Consider the following 9,380-nt stretch of genomic DNA (forward strand, 5'->3'; position numbering starts at 1 on the left):
GCACTACAGAGTGCACTGCATTGTGCACTGCACATGGTCTGTCTTCTTGACTCATAAAATGATACTTGATGACCTAAATAGCAGGCTATCATTGAAATATAGCCAAATGAGCACTCAATTAGATTGTCTACCCAAGAGCCAAGCGAGGAGCCAAGAGCCTTGGTTCTAGTGGAATACTAAGAGAGAGAGCATTGTTGATTCTATTTTTTCTATTGTTTGAAATGCTATAGAGTTGAGCCTGTTACAAGTTGAACCTAGCAGAGGGTGTTTGTGGACTTCAAAGCCTAAAAGCATGCACGAAAACACTCTTCATCAGCCCACAGCATACCAATGAATACCATGTTGTAAGTGCTTGATGCTCGAGCCATTTTTGAATGTTCTTTAATCATGATTTGGTAATCAATGTTCAAGGTTTTACTTTTGGCTATGCTTTTGACTCAAGAAACAATTTGTGACTTGTAGTTTGGTGTGTATGGTCAATTTTGTAGATTAAGTAAGTTGTTCGCATTGCCTGAGCTGTGAAATTGAAATGGAGTCTAGCAAAAAATTAGGATCGTCTTCTCTTTCTTTTGCAAAGAAGAAGAGAAAGTCTCAGCCTAAGCTAGATGCATGTGTGATCAAACGTACAACTAGTGTCCAAACTGGCAGTGCATTGAAATATGTGGGAAATGCGGTGTCAAATGTATCAAATGTAGATGCATCTGTGAACAATATGAGTGATAGCGCAAACCAAGGTCTTGGCATTAGCACAATTAATGCCGATGTAGATATGCCTGAGGATATTAACAAAACAAAGAGAAGGTGGCTGAAGCAATGGACTCTTCTCCATCCTTGGTCTTATTGATGTAAGAACATGTTGAATGAGGAGATTATTAAATGCACTTATTGTGAGGAAACTAAGAAGGTTAATACATACACTCATGAAGATATATAGCATTTATGATCTCAGAATTGCATGACCATGCTCTCATCAAAGATCATACAGATTCTATGCATTTATTAAATGCCAAGAAATGTATGGAGGATATGGGTAGAGGCCCTCTTGATGATGGCATGGACTCAATGGTTCATTTGCACCAAATGTGTATCGTGACATGTATGAAGTTAGTTTACTTTTGTGCATGTGAGTTGGATAAATATCCCATCCATTGCAAATTCCTTCGTGAGAGTATGGCTCGTACATGAATCCAGTGTCTGGCAGAGAGATGATACTCACCATAAAGGATCACGTGAAGAAGAAAATGCTAGCAGAGATGTGTGCAAGTCCATCTTACTCTATGCTCATTGATGAGAGTACGGATCGTACCATGGAAAAGCACTTGATTTGTATGTTACGTATGTGGGTAATAAAGGGAAGGGACATGCTAGATGTTTCTTTGTTGAATTTCTACCCATGGACAATGCAAATCCAAAGGGTGTCTACGATGCAATTACTAAATTTCTAAAAGATAATGGGCTAGATGTAAACAAGCTCATTGCTATTGCAACCGATAGTGCATCGATGATGATTGGTCATAAGATAGGTCTTATTGCATGTTTTCTGAAAGATATGCCTCATATCATGGGTGTACACTGCATTGCACATAGGCAAGCTTTGTCTGCAAAGGATGGGTTTGTATCTCATCCTCATGCATACTCCTTTGTTGACAAAGTTGCAAATAAAGTGTATTCATGGTTGGAAAAGTCTGGGAAGAGACATGAAGAACTGTGGAAGATCATGATTGAGTATAATATTTTAGATGCGAAAGTGTTATGAATTACTCAGTGCAATGGCTTTCAAGAGGCAAAGTCATGGAAATACTTGTCAAAATTATCCATGTCGTTCTTGTACAATGGAAACTTTGTAAAAAGAAGTGGTATGTATATGCTACTATCTTTCAAGTACAATTTATGATTCATCTTTTTGCCGATGTTCTTGTAGAGATTAGCAATCTTTAGAGTTCCTAGGGCAAGAGATGGATGTGACCACTATTGGTTCTTTGATTGATATGACATTTGAAAAGCTCACTAGAAGACATCTTACTAGTGATGCTAATAACTTTGGTGTTGGATCAAACTATGTGTCAACTTTTTTAGGAATGGAAAAAGAGGGTAAATTGGTGTATGCATATGCAAGTGGGAAGTCTCATAGCCATGTTTTTAAGTTTAAGCCTATTCCCAAAGATAAGAAGGAAAAAAAGACAACAAAAACGAGTGTGACAAAGAAGATGTTGAGAACAAAGATAAGGGGAACAAAGCTGTTGAGAATGAAGATGATGTGCTTTGATGTTATTGCCCATTGATGTGCGTGGCAGCTCATTGATTGACTGGAATGATGTTTTTGAGATTTGGGTGAATGCAAAGAAGAGAAGAGCCATGGCATTAGCATAATTGAAAAATTGCATAGAGTTTGGGACTTAGTGCATTTTGTCATCTCTTGCTTTGGTACTATCACACTACAAGAGGTTCTTCACACTTGTGACAGCTGTAGCAAATGAAAATACACAGGAATATTTTTTCCCCCAGCGTCATTATTAGCATCGCTATTTGCATCTCTATATAGAGACGCATATAGTGGGTGTTGGAATTGCAAGAGTTTGAGTTCGAGTTCAAAATTGATCATACCAGTAGGTCTCATTTGGCGGATATCCTGGTCAACAAGGATGCAGACCTACCTATCTACCCCAAGGTGGTGAAAGAGGATGTTGCAGAGGAACCTGATTTGAAGGAGGCTTTTACCATGTGGTTTGATGGTTCTTACAGAAGAGTTATGCAGAAAGCAGGAGGTGGTGTGGTCATTCAAGACCTTCATGGTGAAGTAATTTTTTCCAAGGCCTATGATTTGGAAGTTGTTCACACGAATAATGAAGCCGAGTACTTGACCCTCCACTTGGGGCTCAAGCAGTGTGTCGAATTTGGTATCTCCAGGTTAATAGTTAAGGGGGATGCCCTCTTAGTCATCAAACGGTTGTTGGGGTAATGGCAGGTAAAAAGAGATTCTCTCAAAAATTGGTTTTTTTTCATAAAGAAGTTGTTAAAGTTTTTTGAAGAAGTGCAGTTCAAGCATGTCAAGAGAGAGCAAAATCAAGAAGCAGATCGGTTAGCTAGCAGTTGAGTGCAAACTCAAGTGTCAAGTCTATATATAGCACCAGCTACTTATGCAGGAAGGGAAACTCTCAAGGAAGTTGATGATTTCTTGAGTACAGGTCAATGTTCACAGGGATTGTCAAAGCTGCAAAAGAGAAGAATTGTTCAGAAGGCACGAAGGTTCACTCTAGTAGGCCAGGATTTGATGACCTACAGAAGGGATGGAGTGTTAAGAAGGGTTCTTTACAAGGATGAGATCGGCATGGTATTGGAGCAATGTCATGAGGAAAGCGGTCATCAGGGAAAGGATCACATTTTATTTTGCATTCTAAGGGGCGGTTTTTGGTGGCCCTCAATTGTACGAGATGTACACTACTGGTGCAAAACATTCCATCCATGCCAAACAATTGGTGAAAGGAGGCTAATAGCTGAACCACAAGGGGCTATCATAGCTCAGGATGCGTTTGAGAAGTGGGGATTGGGTGCCATCGGTCCATTGCCTAAGTCTACAAGTGGTAAGAATTACATTGTGGTGGCCATCAACTATCTTACCATGTGGGTTGAAGCAAAAGCGGTAAAGGAGGTAAATGCCCTTACAATTGCTCAATTTGTCTTTGATTACATATGTTGCCATTTTGGAGTGCCTTGGGTGCTCATTTTTTATCGGGGCCAAGGTTTTAGGAGAAAACTGGTGCGTGCACTAGTGGAAAAGTTGGGGATTCAGCACAAGTTTTCATCTCCATACCATCCTCAGTGCAATGGTTTGGTTGAGAGTGCAAATCGACAAATAGTCAAAATGCGCACAAAGTATGTATATAGACAGGTAGAAGAGTGGGAAGCTAATCTTGATAAGTGCTTGTGGGCATAGCGGACCTCTTACAAGGTGGCTACCAACTTTACTCCATATGAGTTGGTCTACGGTAAGGAAGCGGTGCTACCGGTTCATGTGCAGCTAGGGGCACTAAGAGGTATGTGGCGAATTAAAAAATCTTACAAGGATATTCTGCAGGATAAAATAACCAGTCTTGAATCTTTGAAAATGGATCACGAAGCAGCAGCAAATTTCTATGTGAAGAAGTGGAAGAAAAGAGTAGCAAAATTCAACCAGCACTTGCCAGAGAAGCAAATAGAGAAGGGGGATTTAGTCATGAATTATGAAAGCTATCTAGATCTTACCTTCCAAAAGAAGTTCAAGAAGAAGTGGATTGGGCCTTACAAAGTTCGGCAGACCTTTCCTAATGGTACTTATTTGCTGATGAGGATGAATGGTCATCTTTTCAGGAACAGGGTGAATGGTGTGCATCTCAAGCCATATTTTGAGAGGGAACTGGTGCCAGTAGTGCATCAGGTTTTAATGGAGAGGAGTGGGCAACCGACTTGAATAGAATTTACACAAGCCGCGAATAAGACTTTGTACATATAGTAGTTTTTTTTTGGTTCCCTTTCAATCTTGAAAAGTGTTATCAGTTTTGCAGCAGGTAGAAGAATAAAGATGTTTTTTGGTTGAACATGAATGTTCAACAAGAGGTTTGGGCAATCATGGTGCAGCCAAAGTGTGTCAACCAGAGAAGAGGGTACAGGTAGTGATGTGTATACTTATAGATGCATGGCAAAGGGCTAGAGAAGATGGGAAGAACTCGTGCAGGCAAGTGGCAGCAGAGATGTATGCTTTATGTGGTCTTTTAGGCCAAAAATTCTCCAGGTACGGCCTGACAGGGAGGCAGATGAAGGGTGATCAAAGTAATGCTTTTTGCCGACAAATGTAGAGCTTGAAGTGCTGAAGGAGCAGGTCCTGATGGCTCATCAAACAGAGCTGCGGAGCCCAAGGTATTGGAGTTTGAAGGTGCGATGTGTTGCAGATTGTTGCCGGATAGGGCGCCTGGGGACAGATGGCCCGAGATGATGTCAGTGTATGGATGTGTAGTGCTCTAATTATGGGGCCTACCAGTCTTTTCATATTGCAGATCGAAACTACGGATTGCAGTTTATGGACAGTTAAAGTTTTTTCGGGGGCTAGGTTGATACCTACCTGACCGCATGGGGGGGCGTGCCATCTAGTGTTTGTTGGTCCTCGACTGGGTTCAAGAAGGTGCTATGTAGTGTAGGGAGCTTGCAGGAATCGATTGCTTGTCAAACAGAGTCTGGAGCAGAAAGATGTAGCAGTTGGAGATCGGGGTACAGTCGTTCAGAAATGGTTACAGGTACTTTTTGGGGGTTTTGATCGCATTGGTTGGCAGGCCCGTCGAAGCCAAAAGGGGTTCAAGATGAGGGAGTTAAGAGCCGAGAATGGTGGCTTCTGATTTGTCTTGTCGGTTCGGTGACCGAATCCTTGAGCAGGAGATGACATGCACGGGAAGTGGGAGTAAAAAAAAGGTTTTTGGTGAACCTAGGTGGAATTCTCAAGGGAGGATGGAGGTCCAAGTGACGAGGAGCCGCCACGTGGTGGGGGCTTAAGCCCATATGTAAAAAAAGGCACTGGCTGGGCACGGTATAAGGGCAGCAAAGGGCGCCCAATTTGGATATCAAGTGGGTTGGGAGCTTAAGGAGCTCACTGGCTATGGAGTCCATGCGGGGGTGCTGCTCCAATGGCACGTTTGGCATCCATCGGCGGCCCTGGGTGATGTTGGATGCGAAGCTGTCGATGACATGGCGCCCGCTGGGTCTGGTTCCCGTGCCACAAGTTTTGAAGGGGCACACGGGGTGCACCGACGGCACCACTTGGCTTGAGTATAGTGCACGCGATGAGTGACTTGAATCCCAAGAAAGGGGCCCAAAATAGGGCAAGAGAAGGACCACATGCAACGGTGGAGAAGAACGGGGGGCTAAAATTGGAAGGGGTAGCACACACGCCCAAGGCAAAAGAAGCTTTTGTCGGCAGTTTTGAAGGAGGGATGTCTTTTCTTTTGCATGAGAGGAGGGTGCTTGGGAAAGAAGAAGAATGAGGAGAGGAGGAGTTTGCAAAAGACCGAAGTACGGAGCTGTCCATTTGCATCTCCAAGGAGAAGGCGGGGCCGAGGCGGCATCTGTTCTAGCACAAGCTTCTTGTTCTTCATTTGATCGAGGATTGTTGCAGAGTGTGTTAGCAAGAAATTACCAAGGTTGTAGTGATCGTTTTTGTTGTTAATCAAAGGAATCCATAGCCACAATTGGTGTCATCTCTTTGCCTCTTTTTTCCTCTTCTCGTCTTTGCCTTATCCCTATTTTGTGGTGCCAATTGAGAAGTGTGTGCCTTACTGGACCTGTGTTGTGGGAGAGGGAGAGAGAGAGAGAGTGACTTGTTGAGTGAGAGCTAACAGCAGATTGTGCTAAGGTTGAAGGTCATGTTTACAAGGTTGTGGGCAAGGTTTGTAAACAAATTCTGTGAGTTTTGAAGGTGAACTTCAGTGGGTCGGGGTGCAGTGATTACCCTGGCTATAGAGAGGTTTGCTATTTTTTGTTGGGTGCGTTTCCCTTTTCCCCCATCCATTGTCCCGGCACAATCAAGCTTAGAAATAGGTGCCCCTTCTTGGTCATCAATTACAGGGGAATGTTGTAGTTGACAATGACAATTGTCCATACACTGTAAGATGTCGACCTATGACCAAATGGATTTATGCCATCCATAGCCAGGTCGAGGCGCAAATTTTAAGCTTCCCTGGAAAAATCCGGCCATGTGTTGTCTACATGCATCCATGTCGCGCAATCTGCAGGGATCCATAGCACACTGTCTGAAGATCTATTCTCCTTGTGTCATGATGCTAGAGTGGCCATGGACTTGCATTCAAAGAAATGCTTGATGCAAGGCAATAGAGGAAAAAGTTGCAACACCTTCTACGACACTTTTTGTCTGTGGAGATCTACTTGATATCTCTCATAATCATATTTCGGACACTTCTCCATGTTTATGTATTCCCCTCTGAAAAGAATACAGTCTTTAGGACAAGCGTGAATGAATTGTAATCCATCCCCAAGTTTTACAAGATCTTTCTTGCTTCCTCTCTGGAATCTAGCATCACATTATCAGCTGGCAGTATGTGCGCAATCTACACAGGGAAAAAAACCAAAACACTTGTGTAAGTAATTTGGTACATTATACATTTAGAGTTTTTTATTTAAGTAGACACATTGTAATAGATCACCTGGAAAGTATTGTGACTCTAGTGTCACTCTATCCAAATTTTTTCTGCATGTTGAGAAGAACCAGAAGCGCCTTCAATCTAGACACTCGTGCTCCACCATACAATGGTATTTTGGCCTCACTTTTCATGTCATCATAGATAAGCCTTCCTGACTCCACGATCATCTCTATCATTTCGTCGATCTCGGGTTCAAACATAGACTCATTGGGAATGTGCTCTGCATGATCACCCTACGAGCTGTCAGAGGTTGAATCTTGTGGCCTCACGTATGTTACTTGAGTAAAGCGCCTGCGAACACATCTATTGGGTTGTAAGATTGCTGCATGTTGGCCAGCGTCAGAGTCCGATGAATTGTAATTGGCAACAACTCGATCTATAATAGATGGGTCAAACTCACCAAATTCACGAACGTGTTGCAAAGAAACTCGTCTTGTTCGACAAATTGTAATTGGCAACAACTCAATCTATAATAGATGGGTCAAACTCACCAAATTCGCAAACGTGCTTCAAAGAAACACGTCTTGTCCATAACATAGCATGTTTGCATTGATTACAATGACATAAGATCCTTGTTGAGAGATAGGTGTTTCGATTGGACGGCCCCACATCATCGTCACTACTCATAATGAATGTAAAAACCTTGAACCTTGAACATAAATTTAATCTTCTCTTACTCTCCTTGTCTCCCTCTCTCTCTCTCTCTCTCTCTCTCTCTCTCTCTCTCTCTCTCTCTCTCTCTCTCTCTCTCTCTCTCTCTCTCAATCTCCCTCGCACAATCAAGAAACCATAGATCACATTGTAAACTATCTCAAATTCTCTAGCCATGTTCAATCCCCGTACACCTCGGTCTAGAGGTGCATGGAGGTCAGAATCACCGGGTTATAATCTCGTCTTTATTGGTCAATGCCTATATTTGTGAGTACGAGAAATCTACACACCCACATCTACATGACAATGCATGTAGTGGACAAAACCCCTTTGCCTCTTGTTCAGTTGTAGCCATTTCCTAGTGTAAACTACCTCGAAGAGCTATGGTTGTAAGTGAAGCAACTGTTTTGTGGTGTGTGCAGTGCGAGAGTGCTTTGAAGAAGAGCTACTTTATTATGCTAGCTGTTATTCATCTCTTCGCAGCAACTCCTTGTTCGAGGGATTAATGTACACATTGCATGTCTGCCTCCAATCTGAGGTACTATGTCATTGAAAGCTTTCCAGCTTAATGTCGCATATGTGGAGAGAAAAAGAGGGAGAAAGAGAGAGATAGACAAAAAGACAGAGAGAAAGATACAAAAGGTAGAGGGAAGAGAGTAGAAACTCATTTCTGAACTCCATCTTCGGGACGTTAAAAAGATCTTGTAAATAACTACATACCTAAGCTCTTTACTTACTTGCAATCTCACATGCACAAACGCCTTGTCGGCGAGCCATTTGCACATGTGAGCTTGCAAACAACTACATACCTAATCTCATGTGAGCTACATACAAACTACTGCGAACATAACCATAAACCTAACTCTAAATTTAAACCATGATATATCCTGAAGCTAAATTCAAATATAAAAACTAAATCCAAAATCTAATCTTAAATCTAAACCTAAGCTCTCATCACTAACTATCATTAAATATCCCTATCTATGCTCTAAACTTTAAATATAGAGTTAAATCATAAACCTAAACCCAAATCTCTAACATTAAATCTAAACCTAAACTCTAACTTAAATGTAAAAACTAAATCCTAAACCTATAACTCTCTCTTTCTCTCTCTCTTTATCAATAGATGTCTATTTACAAAGACGGACATTGACGGAGCTCTTCACCGACCGATGTACTACTTTCTCGGACAAAATTGACATTAGATTAGATCCACAAGGAGTTTATCGAATTGGTCTCATAAATCATTTTGCCATTTTGAAGACATTCAATATAACATTTCATTTCATTTCTCTCTCTCTCTCTCTCTCTCTCTCTCTCTCTCTCTCTCTCTCTCTCTCTCACACACACACACACACACACACACACAATGTGTGTGTGTGTTCTTTGTTTATGCATGTGTGTGTACATTCTCTCTCTCTCTCTCTCTCTCTCTCTCTCTCTCTCTCACACACACACACACACACACACACACACACACATACACAATGTGTGTGTGTGTTCCAGTAGCAATATAACATAAACACCAATGAATTCTTTCAAATTACA

The 9,380-nt window shown here is 41.9% G+C and overlaps 1 pseudogene; it reads left to right on the forward strand.

Annotated features, from left to right (window-relative positions):
* Window positions 1–529: 529 nt before the first annotated feature.
* On the forward strand, window positions 530–4,447 carry LOC147454040 (uncharacterized; annotated as a pseudogene).
* Window positions 4,448–9,380: the final 4,933 nt, after the last annotated feature.

The sequence above is a fragment of the Adiantum capillus-veneris genome, chromosome 7 (genome assembly GCF_014529385.1).
Source record: "Adiantum capillus-veneris isolate H3 chromosome 7, ASM1452938v2, whole genome shotgun sequence".
In the NCBI taxonomy this organism is placed as follows: Eukaryota; Viridiplantae; Streptophyta; class Polypodiopsida; order Polypodiales; family Pteridaceae; genus Adiantum; species Adiantum capillus-veneris.